The 20,715-nt window shown below is 36.5% G+C and overlaps 1 protein-coding gene across 2 annotated transcripts in view; it reads right to left on the bottom strand.

Annotated features, from left to right (window-relative positions):
- Positions 1-20,715, bottom strand: part of LRBA (LPS responsive beige-like anchor protein) — a 1,037,640-nt gene that overhangs the window by 667,655 nt on the left and 349,270 nt on the right. The gene's annotated exons all lie outside the window — the stretch shown is intronic.

Raw genomic sequence — 20,715 nt, 5'->3', positions numbered from 1 at the left:
CCATTACCCGTGGTAATTAGTCTTCTAACTGGTAACAGGTTGATTACATTGGACCACTTCCATTATGAAAATGGCAGCATTTCCCTCTTGCTGGGACAGACATGAACGCTTATATAGATTTGATATAGGAAATTCAAGGACCCAAAGATTACCAGCAACCAGCCCCAGTATTCCACAGACTTCAGAGAAAAAGCATCACCTCAATTTTAGACTTCTAGCCTCAAAACCATAAGCCAATAAACTTTCATTGTTTAAACCATCCAATTTCATGGTATTTGTGATCACAGCAAAGCAATTAAGTTTATGGTACCAAAAATGGGGTGATGCTTTTAATAAATGCTTTAAAATGTGGAAACAGTTTTGGAATTGGATAATGAGTAAAGCTGGAAGAATTGTGAGGCGCTTGACAGAAAAAGGCTCGATTGCTGTGAAAAGAATGTCATTAGAAATGTGGATGTTAAAGGTATCTCTGATGATCTTAGAAGGAAATGATGAGTGTGTTACCGGAAACTGAAGGGAAGCTAAACCTTGTTATGAAGCAGCAGAGAACTTGACAAAATTGTGTTCTCTTTACAAAATTGCGTTCTCTTGTTACAATGAACTTGTAAGCAACAAACTTGGATATTTAGCTGAAGAGATTTCTAAGTTAACTGTGGAAGGAGCAACCTGGTATTTCCTTGTAGCTTATATTAAAATGTGAGAGGAGAAGGATAAGCTGAGAATTAAACTTTTAAAGACAAAGGAACCAGAAATTGATGACTCTGAAATTTTTCTGCCTATTTACATAATATGTTCTAATACAAGGGTCAGAAGCAGCTCTATCAGGGACCTCCCTACGCCTAAGAAAGTGAGTCTCCAGAGAAACTGGGTTCAGCAGGAAGGCTGAACTGAACGGCCCTTTGCTAAAGAGAGCAAGGCTTTAAAGATCAGCAATTTCAGTGGAAATCAGTAAATGCAGAGATCCAGGAATGATCTGTGGAAAATCCTTTTGTCTGAATGCTTCAAGTCTTCTGAACCATGCACAAGGCAAACAAGACTTGTGTGAAATTTGTATGAGCAGAAACACTGCCAGTATGGAAAGAAACAAGAATGACTTCAAAGACAGAACCACGGAAGGAGAGATCTGGACTGAAAATATCTCCTCTGACCAAGAGACTGGCCCACCCTCATGTATGAGAAGGGCAGGTTGGACATGTGCTTACAGGGAAGAGGCCATTTGTCCAGTCCTTCGACAAGGAAGACCTTGTGCCCTGAAGTTCAGGGAGAGAACCACTACCTCAAAGCAGAGATGGTAGGACCCATGCCCTGGTGCTCTTGAAAAGCCTGGCTATCATCCCAATGTTTGGAAAGAGTGGGGTCTGTGCTGCCCTGGTGTTGAGCGTAGCTGCAATTCCAATGCTCAGAGAGGGTAGGACCTACACCCCAGTGTTCAGGGAGAGCACAGCAACTGCATACATGCTTAGAAGGGGTGGGGACAGAGCTTCAAACCACAAATGACTCTCAGACCTTGAGACCAACTGTGGTTTGCCCTGCTGGGTTTCAGACGTGTTTGGGAAGCATGTCCCCTATTTTCTTTCCAAGTTCTCCCTTCTGAAATGGGAGTATGTATCCTATGTCTGTTATAACATTGTATTTTGGAACCACATAAGTGGTTTCTTGATTTCATAGGTCTACAGATGGAGAAATTTTGCCCCAGGACAGGCCAAACCTATAACTGATTTTTATTTTTACTTAGGATTGTTACTGAAGTGACTTAAGGCTTTGGGGATGTAATGGAATGAATGTATTTTACATAGGGGAAGAACATGTCTTTTGGGGGTCTAGAAGGTTGACTGTGGTGGATTGAATTATGTGTCCCAGAAAAAAAATATGTTCTTAATCTGAATCTATTCCTGTGGGTACGAATTCATTGTAAATAGGACTTCTGAAGATATTTTTAGTCAATGTATAGCTCAAATGAATAAGGTTGGATCTTAATCCAGTTACCAGAGATTTTATAAACAGAAAGCCAAGTGGAGGGAAGGAAGAAGTTGGAAATCAACAGAACCCAGAAGAGAAAGGAGAAGATACTGCCATGTGTATTATCATACGATAGAAAAGCTAAAGACCTATGGATCACCAGTAAATAGCTCTAGAATGCCAAGTCTTGAGGAAGAAAGCATCATCTTATTGATACCTCCATTTTAGACTTCATCTAGCCACAAAATTGTGAGCCAATAAATCCCTGTTATTTAACCCAACTAATTCATGGTATCTGTGTTCACAGTTGGGGAACTAGACAAGTGGTAGCTAGTTCAGAAAAACAGAAAATAATGCTCTGCACAAGAATGAAAGGGAAATCAACTTCAGGATCAAACCAATGCAGTATCCTAGAGAGACCAAGAATTGAAGCCACCAAGTTCGTATAAGAATGGCTGAGGAAGGGCTCAAGAAAAAAAGAATCCCAGATCCACACCCATAGAATATGGCCATCCTCACCATGATAAGAGATGGGACTCTAAATCCCAAATAAGTTTTCATATTTGATATACACTGTAAAATTCAAACTGAAAATAAGGAAATAAACTCAAAGTATGGATTCTGAGTTTTAAAACTCTGGGCACTCTACTGGTTAACTCTGAGATAATGCTGGTAGCCAGCCTTCTATCTTCCAGATGATAAGATATTTGAAAATTTTTTCTCTAAAAAATTTTAAGAATCTACCAATTACAAAGCCAGCCCTCTTAACACGAATAGGTAAATCCCACCTTGACACATAGGTTTTCTGTGCCTTAATGTTAAATATGGACAGACAGCCTAGAATCGCCAGGTATTTGATTAAAGTGTTTTAAATGAATGACAGACACCAAACCAAGCAAGCAGGGGAAAAAGGACTCAGAGAAAATCAACAATAATGTAAAGGTAGGGAGAAGGGTGAAAGATTTTCTTTTCACCTAACATTCTCTGAAAGATAAGAAACATTTCATCCCCCAAAAGCAGGGCAGGGACTTTGTCTTATTAACCACTAATTCCTCATCCCACCACCACAAAACAAACACATGGGGAAAAAACACACTTAGAAAACTAGGAAAACCTCTTAGTACAGATCAAACAACAATTTCGAAAGAAGTGTTTGAAGATATTGAGAAAGTCTTTCAGAGAATAAAAGATAAAATAGTAGAAAAGTAGATGAGAAAGATTAAGAAAATTAGAAAATCAAGCTAGGTGATTCAACATCTAACAGGAATTCAAAAAGCAGAAATAAGAAAAAAATACAACAAATACATTATGGAAGAAAGAACTCAAGAAAGTATTGACCTCAACACAGTTTTTTTGACTCAAAAGGTTGCTTCAATTACCAAACTCAGTGAATTTCCAAAAGACTCATCCACACTAAAGAAAAATGTAACAACAAACATGTAAAACTAAAAGTTTATTAAGAGAAAAAACATATTTGGAGGGAAAATTATTTTCAGTCTATACTACTGATATCAAAACAAGTTATCAATCATTATTAGAATTAAAATAAGGGCTGACTTCCGTGAAGATGGCCAAATAGAGCAGGTCGAGATAAGCCCTGATTCATGGAAAAGTTAGAGAAGGTACAGAAGGGCAACTGAGGCGGCTATTTAGGAGTGTGGCTTGACCTGGGAGGGCCTTCTACACCACATGCAACAGCCCGGGTTGCAGAGGCCAACGAATTGAGAGGCAGAAAGCTGGAGCCTGGCTCAGAGGTGTGGAGCCGTGAAGACTGCGGGAATGCACAGACGGGAGCCCAGGACTATGAAGTAAGCCAGGCTGCGTTCCTTGGGTGCACTACCCTCACCAGCGCAGCCCCGTGACTGGTGACTTACCGCACACCCCATGCACCCAAGCCCCATTACCCACTCCCAGTCCCTGTGCTCCAGGTGCCCCCAGAACACAGCCCCCAATGCACGTATCTGCCCCACAGCTCCACCCCAAGTGCAGTCCAGCCTACCTCTCCTGCACCTTCCCAAGCACTGCCTCCCTCTCCCTGTTCCCTGCAGGCTATTGCCAGCACATAAAGGCTGCAGGGACTAATCTCCATACCTAGGCTACCCCTGGCCCCCTGCCCATAGTGTCACACAGCCTCACTCCACCCACCCTGAGCTCTGAGAGTCTGTTTACAGCACTCCCAGGCCCACACATGCACTCAGACCCCCAATCACCTCATTCAGCTCTGGGAACCACACGTTATACCAGTCCTAGAACAGCGCATGCGCATGGCCCTCAGGTTCACTTCCCAGCTCTGAGAAAGTGCCAAACTGTCCAGCTGGGTCACATCTACCCCAAATCCACAAAGGCGTATAGCCAACTTGCTGCCATAGCTCTGCTCATGCGCACAAAGGACCCCATGCCTTAGACCAGCACACACCAGGTTTATGTCCCCCGGGCCAGTGTACCTGCATAGCTATATCCTCCCTGGCTGCTGGGCACCTACATTCACAAGCATCAGCATAACATCCCCAACCTGTGCCTAGTGCCCTGCTCCCTGCTGTGCAACCATTCCGCAAACACAAAGCCTTAGACTACTGAAAGAAATCAACTTCCAAAGCAAATCAATCAAGATATTTACATACCACGAAGACAGTAGAAGATCACTGAGCATATTACAATGCAGACAGATATAGCTCTGCCTAATGACCAAATTAAAATCCCAGAGGAGATACAAACGTTGGAACAGCTAATCAAAGATGTTCATACAACTCTACTTAATAAAATAAGTGAGATAGCAAATGACATAAAGGAGATCAAGAAGACAACAGAAGAGCATAAAGAGGAATTTGGAAGAATAAATAGAAAAATAGCAGATATCACAGAGATTGAAGACTCTTAACCAAATAAAAAGCATACTAGAGGCACACAACACCAGATTTAAAGAAACAGAAGAAAGAATAAGTGATGTAGAGGACAGGATAACTGAATTTGAAGACGCAAAACAGCAAATGGCAAAAAAGATGGAAAAAATTGAATTGGAACTCGGGGAAATGATAGACAAAACAAAGTGCACAAAAGTAAGAATCACTGGTGTCCCAGAAGGAGAAAGGAGTAAAGGGCTAGGAAGAGTAGTTGAGGATATAATGGGGGGAAACTTCCCAACCCTCATAAAAGGGCATAAATATACAAGTTCAAGGAGCCCAGCAAAGTCCAAACAAAATAAATTCAAATAGGCTTTCCCCAAGGCACATACTTATCAGTCTGTTAAACGTTGAAGAGAAGCAGAAAATCCTGAAAGCAGCAAGAGAAAAACAATCTACTACATGAAAGGAAAACCAAATAAGACTGAGCTCAGACTACTCAACTAGCACCTGGAGGCGAGAAGGCAGTGGTATGATATATTCAAGATCCTGAAAGAGAAAGAATTCCAGCCAAGAATTCTGTACTCAGCCAAATTGTCCTTCAAAATTGGAGGAGAAATTAAAGTTTTTACAGACAAAGAAGTCCTGAAAGAATTTGTGAACAAGAGACTAGCCCTACAAGAAATACTAAAAAGAGTTCTGCCGGCTGAAAAACAAAAGACAGGAGAGGGAGTTCTAGAGGAGGGCACAGAATTGAAGAGTACCACTAAGGGCAATTTAAAGAATACAAAGAGAAAGGGAGAAAAGAATACATGGACCTGACAAATAAAATTAAAAAGATAAGATGGTGGAATCAAGAAACACCTTTTCAGTAATAACTCTGACTGTTAACAGACTAAACCTACCAATTAAAAGATCATATGGTAGCCCATGACAAATTTAGGGATCTGTTCTCTTAATTTCTTCACCTTTTTACTTCTTTGCTTTGTATGTATGTTATAATATACAATATTTTTAAGTTGAAAAAAATTAAAATAAGGTATTTCCAGACATGCAAGGTTTAAAAAATTCCATGTTTGCATGTTTCTCAAAAATGATAAAGAATGTGCCTCATCAAACTGTATATAAATAGCCCATTATCACTCTCCATTCTGTTCAGTTTTATTTTTCCCATGGCATACTTATTATCAGCAGATTTTTTTTTTACTTGTCTTTCTAGCATGAAAGTAATGAGGGTAAGGATATTGTCTTATTCACTACTAAAATCTCAGGGCTAGAACTGTGACTAGCACATACGTAGAAAGTGATCAATAAAAATGAATCAAATAAAGCTGAACTCCAATGGAAGGGAAAAGATAGAAGTGAAGGTGGTTCTCTAGTGGGTATATTAGTAATATTACCATATTGAAGATGAACAAGATTGAAAGGGTTGTATAGAACTATGTGTTCCATTGATTTAGGCTAGAAACATAGATCACTTCTTGCAAGAATTACTTCAAAGGTATGATTTGTGTACAAAGAGTGCTTAAGTCCAGGGTATAAGGGAAAAACTGCTATTGCATGCTATGGGCTATGCTTAAAAGGAAAACATCAGGACTACCACAGCAACAGAAGAGGTTAATAATGGGGGGAAGGACAAGAGTTAAGAGGAGGTTTAGATTTCCCATTTGGTGAGGGCATGTTTATTGCTTATCTTTCTCTTGGGAACAGTGAAATTATCTAAAATTGAGACCGTTGATGGACTGTGAACTTTAAGCACTATACATGATGCTTGATGAATGCAGGGGGCTGAAGAATGCACTGACTGAGAAGTAGAGATTGGTGAACAATGGTTTCTATATATGATAGAATGCTGTGCTGCCACAAAAAGGAAAAGAGTTGGGAGGTATGCAACAATGTGAATGGATGTGTGAAATACTTGGTAAATCAAAATAAGCCAGAAATGCAAGAATAATTATGGTATGGTTTCCATTAGAAAATGCTTACAAGAAAACATGGGCCTAGACTGCAAGCTTTTAGAGCAGACACATTTAGTCTGGAGGGGTAATTATTATTTCTGGATTTGGAGAGGCTGTTTTATATATATATATATATAAAACAGATATATATATGTATATGTACATATATGTATATGTATATACATATGTATATATGTACAAAACCTGGTATTTAGAGATAAGAATGAAGCTGATCAGATTTGGGTTAAAGTAATTCAGAACACAGGGGTAAAGCAGACAATGTCTATATTTTAGAACCACACTTACTCTTTAAGACAAAAGTTAGAAAGATTTATTTGGTCTGGAACCGAAATTTTCTATAGCACATAATCTAGTTCAACCTATTTGTATAGCTCATTTGAACAACTGAAATACAGGGAACATAGAATAAGAAAAGGTCCTTTAATCCTGTATAGCTTAATGTAATGCCTGGATACATCCTAGAATATATTAAACAGATAATTGAAATGGATTGATAAAGACTCTTGAGGGATGGGAGAAAAAATATGGAACTATTAAATGTTACCATCAGGTTACTACCAAACCTTACTGTTTGTTTATTGATACTGTCAAACTTTAGGGGCACCTAAATAAATAAGCCAAGCACTTGACCTTGAGGCTTACTCTTGAGAAGATTATGTAGGTAGAGGAGAAGCTTAGCCAACCTATAAATATACCTAAGAGTTGTTTCTGGAGGACCTATTTTGTTGCTCAGATGTGGCCTCACTCTCCCTAAGTAAAATCACTGCCCTGCCCCTACATGGAACATGACATCCAGTGGTAAAAGCATCTCTGGGGGCATGGGAGATGACTTCCAGGGATGAGTCTGGCCCTGGCACCATGGGATCAACAATTCCATCCTGACCAAAAAGGGAAAAGAAGTGTAATAAAGCATCAGTGGCAGAGAGAGTTCAAACAGCGCCAAGAGGCTGCTCTGGAGGTTGCTCTCATGCAAGCTTCAGTTAGACACTGCTATCTATCATAACTTGCCAAACCCTAACTAGGACCATTCCACTCAATCCTAAAGAACCCCAAGGGCAATATATAAGATTCCACAAGGGTTCTATGCATTTGAGTAACTTTCCTGAAACCTACAACCTCCAGATGGTTCCCTGGACCAAATAAGTCCTAAAAACAAGAGGGCCCAGCCTCTCCAGAACATCAGCTAATTCCATCTTCCTAACCAATATTAGTGACAGATCCTCCCAACGTGAAAAAGTTAGAATGGACTTAGCCCAAACACCCATAAAGAGAGGAATAGAAAGATGAAAGGTGATGGTAGAGTAATACAGAAAAGATAGGATTTAACAAATGAATATGATTCCCGAATCATTAAATTGATATCTCTTTTAGTCTCCAGTATCTTACAGCAGCTAGAAGTAAAAACCTAAAATTGTGAAATTGTAACCCAGGCCAAACTCTGAAATATGTTCTACAACTAATTGCGGTGCTGCGCTTTGAAATGTATTGCTTTTTTTGTATATATGTTATTTTTCACAAAAAAGAAAAAAAAAGTCGATTGTGATGGTAAAAAAATATTTATGCCTTCTAGCTTTCTATATTCTGTAGCAGCTAGAAGGAAAAATCTGAGAGGATCGTATGGTATTCCATGAGAAACTCTAGATCTGTCCTGTAACTACTTGTTGAACAGAACTTTGAAAACTATTGTTTTCTTATTTCTTTGCTTTATATATGTTATATTATACAATAAAAAAGTTAAAAGAAAAAAAGATATATGACTAGTTAACACCTGCATTCTAATTCAGGGAATAGTTTACAATTAATTTTTTTCTTTAAGAATTATCCATTTTATGATAGACCTCAGAAAAAATTTTGATGTAGAAATTTTCCAATAATATATTATACCACCAAAACAAGGAACTTGAAAACAAATTCAATCAGTGTACCTTTCAAAAAAGAGGGCTGTATGTTAACACAGAAGATAGGTATTTCAGTATAAGAGAGAAATGAATAAACTCTAGATTGATGACAAAAACCTCCAATATTACAGCTTTCTATAGATAAAGACCAACGAGTCCAAACTGAAATAGGAAAATACAGAACTCCAGGCTATAGAGCTACCTAGTGGGTTTGACCATAGTGGTAGCAGTTTCATGATACTAGTGGAAATGGGGAGATGAATTTGTGATGGGTGCACAAAAGTTTGGATAAATAAAAAAGGAGAAAATTATTGATTACAAGGGGGATAGGGTAAGAAGTTGAAAGAAAGGGAGAGAGGCTTCAACGAATAGAATATCTAGAAAGAGGATCAGTGAAGAACAGAGAATTTGAACAATACAATAAATGAACTAGACTTAACAGATGTTTACAGAACACTATACCTCAAACAGCAGGATACAACTTTTTCTCAAGCGCTCATGAAACATTCTCAGGGACAAACCATATGCTGGGTCACAATCAAGTCTCAATAAATTTAAAAAGACTGAAATCATACAAAACACTTTCTCGGATCATAATAGGATGAAGTTGGAAATCACTAACAGGCAGAGGGCCAGAAAATTCACAAACATGTGGAAGATAAACAACACAGTCCTAAACAATCAGTGGGTTAAGGAAGAAATTACAAGAGAAATCATTAATCTCAAGGCAAGTAAAAATGAAAACATAGAATATCAAAATTTACGGGATACAGCAAAGGCAGTGCTGAGAGGGAAATTTATTGCCTTAAATGTCTATATTAATAAAGAAGAAAGTGCAAAACTGGAAGAATTAACTGTTAATTTGGAAGAACTAGAGAAAGAACAGCAAACTAACCCGAAAACAAACAAAAAGAAAGAAATAACAATGATCAGAGCAGAAGTAAATGAAATGGACAACATGAAAACAATCAAGAAAATCAACAAAACCAGAAATTGGCTCTTTGAGAAAATCAATGAAATTGATGGACCCTTAGCTAGGTTGGCAAAAAAAAAGAAAGAGGACACAAATAAATAAAATCAGAAATGGAAAAGGAGAAATAACCACTGATCTAACAGAAATAAAGAAGGTAATGAGAAGATACTATGAACAACTATATGCTAATAAACTAGGCAACGTAGATGAAATGGACAACTTAGGATGGTTTGAACAACCAGCATTGACTAGAAAAGAAACAGATGACCTCAACAAACCAATCACAAGTAAAAATAGTGAATCGGTCATCAAGAAGCTCCCAAAAAAGAAAAGTTCAGGACCAGATGGCTTCACATGTGAATTCTACCAAGCATTCAAGAAATATTTAGTACCAATCCTGCTCAAACTCTTCAAAAAAATTGAACAGGAGGAAGGCTACCTAACTCATTCTATGAAAACAACATCACCCTAATACCAAAGCCAAACAAAGATACTACAAGAGGAGAAAGTTACAGACCAATCTCTCTAATGAATATAGATGCAAAAATCCTCAGCAAAGTACTTACAAATATAAATCCAGCAGTACATTAAAAGAATTATACACCATGACCAGGTGGGATTTATTCCAGGTATGGAACGGTGGTTCAATGCAAGAAAATCAATTAATGTATACCACCACAATAATAAGTCAAAGTAGAAAAACAAATGATCATCTCAATTGATAAAGAAAAGGCATCTGACAAAATTCAAAATCCTTTCTTGATGAAAACACTTCAAAGGATAGGAATAGAAGCAAATTTCCTCAACATGATAAAGGGAATATATGAAAAGCCCACAGCCTTCCCTCTAAAATGAGGGACAAGACAAGGATGCCCACTGACACCATTGTTATTCAACACTTTGCTGGAAGTTCTAGCTACAGCAATTAGACAAGAAAAAGAAACAAAAGGCATCCAAATTGGAAAGGAAGAAGTAAAACTCTCACTGTTTGCAGATGATATGATTCTACATGTTGAAAATCCCAAAAATCAACAGCAAAACTACTAGAGCTAATAAATGAGTACAGCAAAGTGGCAGGGTATAAGATAAACACCCCAAAATCAGTAGTGTTTCTATATACTATTAATGAGTAATATGAGGAGGGAATCAAGAAAAAGTTACATTTACAATAGCAACCAAAAGAATGAAATATTTAGGAATAAATTAAACTAAGGATATATAAGACATAGATATAGAAAACTATGAGAAATTATGAAAAGAAATCATGGAACCAAAAACTAAAAGACAAATACTGTATGGTCCCACTGATGTGAATCAACACTCGAGAATAAACTTGGAATATGTCACTGGTAACAGAGTCCAGCAGGAGTTAGAAACAGGGTAAGATAATGGGTAATTGGAGCTGATGGGATACAGACTGTGCAATAGGAGTAGATACAAAAACTCAAAAATGGACAGCACAATAATACCTAATTGTAAAGTAATCATGTTAAAACACTGAATGAAGCTGCATCCGAGCTATAGGTTTTTGTTTTGTTTTGTTTTGTTTTGTTCTTACTATTATTACTTTTATTTTTTTTCTCTATATTAACATTCTATATCTTTTTCGGTTATATTGCTAGTTCTTCTAAACCGATGCAAATGTACTAAGAAACGATGATCATACATCTATGTGATGATGTTAAGAATTACTGAGTGCAACCAATGTTTATAGCAGCGTTATTTACAATTGCAAAGAGATGGAAACAGCCAAAATGTCCATCAACAGACGAGTGGCTAAACAAACTGTGGTATATACGTACGATGGAATATTATGCAGCGTTAAGACATGATAAACTTATGAAGCATGTAATAACATGGATGGACCTAGAAAACATTATGCTGAGTGAGTCTAGCAAAAAGCTAAAAGACAAATACTGTATGGTCCCAATGATGTGAATCGACACTCGAGAATAAACTTGGAATATGTCATTGGTAACAGAGTTCAGCAGGAGTTAGAAACAGGGTAAGATAATGGGTAATCGGAGCTGATGGAATACAGACGGTGCAATAGGACTAGATACAAAAACTCAAAAATGGACAGTACAATAATACCTAATTGTAAAGTAATCATGTTAAAATACTGAACGAAGCTGCATCCGAGCTATAGGTTTTTGTTTTGTTTTGTTTTGTTTGTTTTGTTATTATTATTACTTTTATTTTTTTTCTCTATATTAACATTCTATATCTTTTTCTGTTATAATGCTAGTTCTTCTAAACCGATGCAAATGTACTAAGAAACGATGATCATGCATCTATGTGATGATGTTAAGAATTACTGATTGCATATGTAGAATGGTATGACGTCTAAAAAAAAAAAAAAAATGGTCAGCACAATACTGCCTAATTGTAATGTAATTATCTTGGAACGCTGAATGAAGCTGCATCTGATCTATAGTTTTTTTTTTGTTTGTTTTGTTTTTTTTTCTCTTATATATTTTTGTACTTTTTATTTTTATTTGTGTTTTCTCTCTGTGTTATCACTTTATTTCTTTCTCTGTTGTAGTGCTATTTCTTTCTCTAAATCGATGCATATGTACTGAGAAATGATGACCATACACCTATGTGATGATATTAAGAGTTACTGATTGCATATGTAGAATGGATTGATTTCTATTGTTGTGTTAGTTAATTTTTTTAATTAATAAAAAAAAAACTTGCTAGAATTTGGAAAAAAAAAAAAAAAAAGAATTACTGAGTGCATATGTAGAATGGTATGATTTCTAAAAAAAAAAATGGACAGCACAATACTACCTAATTGTAATGTAATTATGTTAAAACACTGAATGAAGCTGCATCTGAGCTATAGTTTTTTTGTTTGTTTTTTTGTTTTTTTTCTTATATATTTTTGTATTTTTTATTTTTATTTTTATTTTTTCTCTATATTATCATTTTATTTCTTTTTCTGTTGTCTTGCTATTTCTTTTTCTAAATCGATGCATATGTATTAAGAAATGATGATCATACATCTATGTGATGATATTAAGAATTACTGATTGCATATGTAGAATGGTATGATTTCTAAATGTTGGGTTAATTTCTTTTTTTCCCTTAATTAAAAAAAAAAAAAAAAGAGAAGGGGTAATTGGAGCTGAAGGGATACAGACTGTGCAACAGGACTGGATATAAAAACTCAGAAATGGACAGCACAATACTACCTAATTGTAATGCAATTATGTTAAAACATTGAATGAAGCTGCATGTGAGGTATAGGTTTTTTTTCTCTCTCTCTATTATCGTTTTAATTCTTATTCTGTTGTCTTTTTATTTCTTTTTCTAAATCGATGCAAATGTACTAAGAAATGATGAATATGCAACTATGTGATTATATTAAGAATTACTGATTGTACATGTAGAATGAAATGATTTCTAAATATTTTGTTAATTTTTTTTAATTAATAAAAAACAAAACAAAACAAAAAAACAACAAAAAAAGAAATCATGGAAGCCCTAAATAAATGAAATGGCATACCCTATCATGTATTGGAAGACTAACTATAGTTAAGACGTCAATTCTACCCAAATTGACTCATAGATTCAAAGTAATACCAATTAAAATTCCAACAACTTATTTTGCAGAAGTAGGAAAACCAGTAATCAAATTTATTTGGAAGGGAAGGTTTCCCGGACTAGCTAAAAATATCTCACACTACCTGCTTTAAAGCATATTATGAAGCTACAGTGTTCAAAACATCACGGTACTGACATGAAGATAGATAAACTGACCAATGGAATTGAATGCAGTGTTCAGATATAGACCCTCACATTTATGGACAATTGATCTTTGATAAGGCAGTCAAGCCAACCCACCTCGGACAGAGCAGCCTCTTCAATAAATGGTGCTTGGAGAACTAGATACCCATATGCAAAAGAATGAAAGAGGATCCATATCTCACACCTATACAAAAATTAACTCAAAATGGATCAACATTAGACCTAAGACCATAAAACTTTTAGCAGAAAGTGTAGGGAAATATCTTATAAATCTTGCAAAAGGAGGCAATTTCCTAGACTTAAACCCAAAGCATAAGCACTGAAAAAAGAAATAAATAAATGGCAACTCCTTAAAATAAAACACTTGTGCATCAAAGAACTTTGTCAAGAAAGTAAAAAGGCAGCTTATGCAAAAGGAGCCAATACTTGGAAACCACAAATCTGATAAGGGTTTAGTATCCAGAATATATAAAGAGATTCTTCAATTCAACAACAAAAAGACAAACAACCCAATTTTAAAAATGGCAAAAGACATGAACAGACACTTCTCTGAAAAAGAAATACAAATGGCTAAAAGGCACATGAAAAGATGCTCAACTTCACTGGTCATTAGGGGAATGCAAATCAAAACCACAATGAAGTATCATCTGACACCCACTAGAATGTCCATTATAAAAAAAACAGAAAACAACAACTGCTAGTTAGGATTTGGAGAAAGAGGCACACTTATCCACTGTTGGTGGTAACGTAAAATGTTACAACCTTTACGGAAGGCAGTTCGATGGTTCCTCAGCAAGCTAAGTATAGAATTGCCATATGATTCAGCAATCCCATTACGAGATACATATTCAAAGGACTTGAGGGCAAAGACACACAGGCATCTGCACACTAATGTTTACAGCAGCATTACTTATGATTGTCAAGTGATGGAAATAGCCCAAAAGTCCATCAATGCATGAGTGGCTAAACAAGCTGTGGTATATACATATGATGGAATATTACAAAGCTGTAAGACAGAATAAAGTCATGAAGCATGTAACAATGTGGATGAAATTTGAGGACATTATGCTCAGTGAAATTAGCCAGAAACAAAAGGACAAATACTGTATGGTCTCACTAATATGAACTAACATTAATGATGAACTTTCTTTGAGAACTGAAATTAAGAACACAGGTTATCAGGACACAGAAATTGGTTAGAGACTGGACAACTGGTACTGAAGGAATACAGAGTGTGCAACAGGACTGACTGTAAAAATTCAGAAATGGATAGCACAATACTACCTGATTGTGGTACAATAATATAAGTACACAGAATGAAGCTGAATGTATGGAGGGAGAAGCGCTGGGGGCCTGTATGAAATCATAAGGGAAGATAGAGAATAAAGACTGAGATGGTATAATTTAGGAATGCCTAGAGAGGACAATAATGGTGATTACATGTAAAAATAAAAAAATGTTTTTGTCAGGTGTCAGAAAACAAACCTTAACATACAAAATGGGTTCTGTGGCATGGGGGCCCCTTCAGTTTCTCTCCCTCAGCAGTTCTTCTGACAGGACCTGAAGTGATAGCAAGATAGAACAAATATGCCAACACCCCACCCGCCAGAGGCCAGACCAGATAACAATGAGTGTGAAGTCATGATCTGCACCAGCCTGATATCTCCTAGTGATGACTGTGGCCACACGTCACTCCCACCCCTCTTGGTATAGTTTTTCCTTTAAAATCACAAGCTGTCAGAAAGACAGTTGGAGCTATTTTTCCTTTCTCTTTCACTAGTAGGTTTCACTGGCTCCACCTGCCTGTTCTTCCTTTGCTATTTATCTATTTCTCTCTAGGAATAAACTATTAAGCTTTAACTCACTGTCTTATGTGGAATCCTTATCGACTCTGTGCCTAATAGTTTTTGCATGAGGAACAGCAAATATTGCAGGGTGCCAAAAACAGATGGTAAATGGGGAAAAGTACAATCAATGCAATCTAGAATCTATAGTAAAAAGTAACACTGTGATATGCTTCCACTGAATGTAACAAAGACATTATACCAAAACTAAATGTCAACATACAGGGGGCATGGGGAATGGGTATGGCTTTTTTGTGGAAGAAATGTATTCATATAGATTATAGTGGCAAAGGCATGTCTCTACATTTAGGTTGGATTGTATGATGTGTGAATACTGTTAAAAAATAAACAGAGAGCAACAAGTGCTAGAGAAAATGTGGAGAAAGAGATGTACCTATTCACTGTTGGTAGGGAAACAGAGGTGCAGCCTTTTGGAGGACAGTGTGGTAGTTCCACAAGAGGCTAGGGGTGGGGTTGCCATATGATCCTGAAACCCTGTTTCTCAGTATATTCCTGGAAGAAATATACTGTGGGACAGGAATGGACATCTGCACACTGGTGTTTATGGTGGCAGTGTTTGATATTCACAAGGATGGAGGTGGCCTAAGGGTACAGTGACTGAGGAATGGAAGAAGGAACTATGGCGTACACATACAATGGGTTACTGAGCAGCTATAGGAAGGAATGAAGTTGTGAGGCACTGCAACTAGGTGAATGAACCTTAAGAACTGTATATTGAATGAAATATCAGAACAGAGAGACAAATATTATCATTTCTCAATCATATGGACTAACTATAATATAAAAACTTGAACTGAAAGCAAGAATATGGGTTATCAGGATGGAGCCTATTTTAAAGGGTTCTAGATTGTAAACTCTTAAAGCAGTCACATGTATTCAGGAGTTATAACTGTTATTTCTAAATTCTGAGATACTGAGCTGTTTGTTTATAACCTGGTTGTTTCCAGAAAGTTTGGGTATTCATGCGGTACCTGAAACTCAGAGTTAAAGCTCTGAAGCTTAGAAAGTCAACAGTACCCCATACAAGAACTATTTAACAAGTTGAAAAAGTGATCAGACTTTGACTAGAGATATGAATGAAGCTGATCTAGACAGGACTATAAAAAAGACCTGAAGGTGGTTAAATTCTGATGGAAGGATATAGTACCAAGGAAGAGATTAAAGACAGTAAAGAGAGACCTGAATGTAAACAGATCCTGAGAAGGTATGAAGAATTATTGATTCCTAGGGGTGCACAGGTAGTCAGTGGTAGAATTCTCACCTTCCTGCCTTATAGGAGACCAGAGTTCGATTTCTGGCACATGTACCCCAGAAAAACAAGACATTCAACAAATGGTGCTGTGATAAGAGGATACACACACAGAAAAGAATGAAATGTGACCTCCACCACACAGCATACAAAAAAAAAAAAAGAAGGAAAAAAAGAAAGGGAGAGAGGGAAACAGAAAGCAAGCAAGCATATATAATCTAGTATATTTTATAGTTGTCATGAATAACTACATTGTCACAATAATGTAAATGCTAAATATTGTTTTAACTGAACATTATAATGCAACTACACTAGACAGAAGGGAGAGAGGGAAACTGAAAAGGAGAGTGGTATAAGAGCTCAATAGTTATCTTGCACAGGAAACATTAAGTAACGTCTGAAATTAAAAAATCAAGAAATTAGCAATTCAAGCACATCATTCATAAATATGGATGCACTCACCAGAAAGAAAAATTAAAAGCTTCTGAAGTAGTATTTCCACAGATTAAGAATCAAGGGGGAGAGGGAAATTGGGTCTGAGAACTGTTGTTTTTCAGCTTAAATATTATAACATTAGATTTCTAAAACAATATACATGTTTTACTTTGATGAAAGATAAAACAAAAATCATATACTCTAAACGAAAAGAGCAAGAAATGAATAAGAATATAAAATAATATTACATACATATTTTCCTAACTGGCAGTAGGTATTTATTAAAAATTATTCTGTAATATGCCTAAAAAAAACAGTCAAGTTTTACAAATACTGAAATTGGATATAGAAAATGCACTTGTACCATAAATTAACTGTTAATAACATACCTTTTTAAGTGAGTGCTTTATATCCTACCAAGTAAGATTAAATTTACCTCTATTTCTATTGGCAGTAAAATATTCTTTTTCTCAACTTTTAATCTCAGGACTCACGCATATTCAAATTAATGGAAAGGATGAAGAATAATTTAACAACTAAATTCATTTACAAGGTTTCATTTTCATTATAAAATATGGAAACTTAAAGGCTTCTGTTCTTCAACGAAAAATCAGTGTGAACTTTTAAGATTTCATAGTTCTATAAATTTTGTACAATTAATCAAACTGCAAAGATAAGTCAGGCTTTACCTAAATAAGGAACAGAATTAGTATTAGTAGTCATGGGAAGAGACCATGAATAGAGGTCAAGAGAGGAAGGGAATGTATTATACACAACTGAGAAACACATTATACATGGGAATAAGGGTCAAAATTAAAACTTGTTCATAATCAAGATATAATAATATCTTAAGTGTTCAAAATAAAGTATTAAGAACTTTTCAATAATGTTTGCACTTTCTGCCTGCACTCTCTTAACAGCATATCTACTCAGATTTTAGCAACCTTATTCCGGAAAAGAATAAAACATAATAAAGATTTTAATATATTGTTTCTTTAGAAACAAAACATTTGTGAAACAGCAAAACAGAATATTGTCATTTTCAAAGTTTTGGTATCATTTTTTTTTGTGACCCTATACATCTAACATGTGCATCTAGTTTGTACAATTATGGCTCAGATAAATGAAATATATGATAATGATAAAACTGAAAAAGAACAGAAAAATTCTAGTAAAGTTTGATTAGCAAATTGTACAGTTTTATGATCTATTATTTAATAAATACTATTAAATGTGCGCTATGTCCAAGGAATTAAATATTTGGAAGGTATTCATGGATTGACTTTAAAATATATACAATGCAAAGATTTAAAAATTCAAAAGGAGAAGATAAGCATACAATGAATCATGTAATTATAATAAATATTTTAAAATTATTTATAAGTAATCAATCAAAAACACAATAATCCCGCTGCTTATGTGCCTAACCATTTACAAAAGTAATTTATTTGCAAGTGTCTATTCTTGAACTTTTTCAGGAAAAAATATTCTCTAGGCAATAATGATCCTTCTAATAAGTTCCAAACTAGTACCAATTTATCGTAATCAAAATCTTTCACTCATCAATACAGAAGGCTTGATTTCAATAAAGGTGACAAAAGTTGCTCTAACCTTTTCCAGATACAAACTCGCAACAGATGATCATCATTAAGCCTATATTAAGCTTCACATTCAGGAACTAAACAACTGTGTCTTAGTAGTAAACGGTCAGTCTGTTTGTCAATTCCAGCTCTTCAGACATATGGCAACTGCCGCCCTTTGAGGTTTGCAGTTAAGTCTTTAGGGAATCTCAAAGCCTTCACTGAAATTACAGGAGGAATCATTAGAGACTGCTGGAAGGGAGACATGAAAGACTTCCATTAAAATATATAAATGGGAGGAGGGATGGAGCGGAAGGTAGATGGAAGTCAACTGGGGCACCACGTTTGGCAGCAGCCTGCCCAGATTAAGATGGCAGAGTAAGACACTTGAGAGCTCCATCCCCCCACAGAAGCTCTGAACAACGAGCAAGAACTGGCAGAAACATCTTTCTAAAAGCTCCACAAAACTATAAAAAGAATACAGTAACAAGATGAGTGCTGAATCAGGACTATTTAAAAGCAGTAGGCTCCCCATGGCATCTTGGGTAACCCTCCCCCAATCCTTTCGGGCTCAGTGTAGAGGTCATGCAGATCCCTGGTCCCAATTCCAGAGGGAGCAGCCTAAGCCTCATATACATAATGGGAGTATGTATGTGTGATCCAATCTGTCTGGTGGAACTCGCTGTCCCAGAACTTGCCCTCCACACTGAAGGCAGTTCATGGAGCTCTCCTACAGAATGCTGTTGGAGAACAGTCACGACATGTTGCCTGGGGACTGCTGGCCATAGGACATAACAGTGCAGTGACTACAAATATGGGGAAACTGTTTCCTATGGAAGAAGAGACATTTCTATCTGCTTAAAGGAGAGAACTCCTAAGCCAAATGTACATGCACCAGACAAGCAGCGTGGGCAGAAATGACTAGGGAGAACCCTAGGACTTTTTCTTGAGCTATACTCTAATCTCATTGTATAAATAAGTTCCGAAAGAGAACACTAACATAGGTCAATCTGCAAAGACCGGAAAAGTTTTCTTTTTTTCCTTTTTCTTTCTTTCCTGATTTTTTTTTTTTTTAGCTCCTGGTATTCAAGGAAAGTTCTATCACAATAGCTGAATGGACATTAAAGAACAGATGACTCAGAGTCTAAATTCCAGGAATAACACTTTAAAATAACAAAATGCCCAGGCAAAAGATAACAAAACACGCAAAGAAACATAAGAGAAGGCCCAGGCATAGGAGAGATTAAAGGATTTGAAACCATTAAGGAAAAGTATCAGACCTGGGGCATTCTAGACAGGACTTTTAAAAAATGACCCTAATTATGCTCAAAAAGCTAAAGGAAAACAACAGACAAAGAATGAAAAGGAATCAGGAAACTGATAGATGAATACAAAGTAAATATCAACAGAGAGATGGAAATTATGAAAATGAACCAAAACAGAGCTGAAGACCACAATGATAGAAATTTAAAATTCCCAGGAGGGGTTTCAACAGCAGATTGAAGCTGGCAGAAGAGACAAACAGTGTGAACTTGAAGACAAGACAAATAAAATCACCCAGTCTAGAGTAGAAAGAGCAAAAAATGAAGAAAAGAGGTCAGAACTGGAGGAACTTATGAACCACCATCATGTATATCAATATATGCACTAGGGGAATCCCAGTAGAAGAAAGAAACAGCAGAGAGAATATTAAAAGAAATAATGGCTGAAAACTTCCCGAATTTAATGAAGGACATATTTATACATATCCAAGATGCTCAAAGAACTCCAAACAGGAAAAACCCAAATAAACCCATGGCATAAACTGGCAAATGCCAAAAATACAGAATTCTGAAAGCCACAAGAGAGAAAAAAATGTCACACTCATGATTAGGTGCTGATTTCTCATCGGAAACCATGGAGGAAAAAAGGCAGTGTGAAGACACTGAAATCACTGAAAGTAATAAAGTGCCAACAAACATTCTGCATCTAGCAAAACTGTATTTTTAAAATGAGGGAAGAGGGCCACGGTGGCTCAGCAGGGAAGAGTGCTTGCCTGCCATGCCAGGGGACCCGGTTCGTTTCCCGGTGCCTGCCCATGTAAAAAAAAAAAAAAATGAGGGAAGAAGGGCAGTGCAAAGGTGGCTCAGTGGCAGAATTCTTGCCTGCCATGCCAGATACCCGAGTTCGATTCCTGGTGCCTGC

The sequence above is a fragment of the Tamandua tetradactyla genome, chromosome 22 (assembly GCF_023851605.1).
Source record: "Tamandua tetradactyla isolate mTamTet1 chromosome 22, mTamTet1.pri, whole genome shotgun sequence".
In the NCBI taxonomy this organism is placed as follows: Eukaryota; Metazoa; Chordata; class Mammalia; order Pilosa; family Myrmecophagidae; genus Tamandua; species Tamandua tetradactyla.
This window is presented reverse-complemented; position numbering and strand designations above follow the sequence as displayed.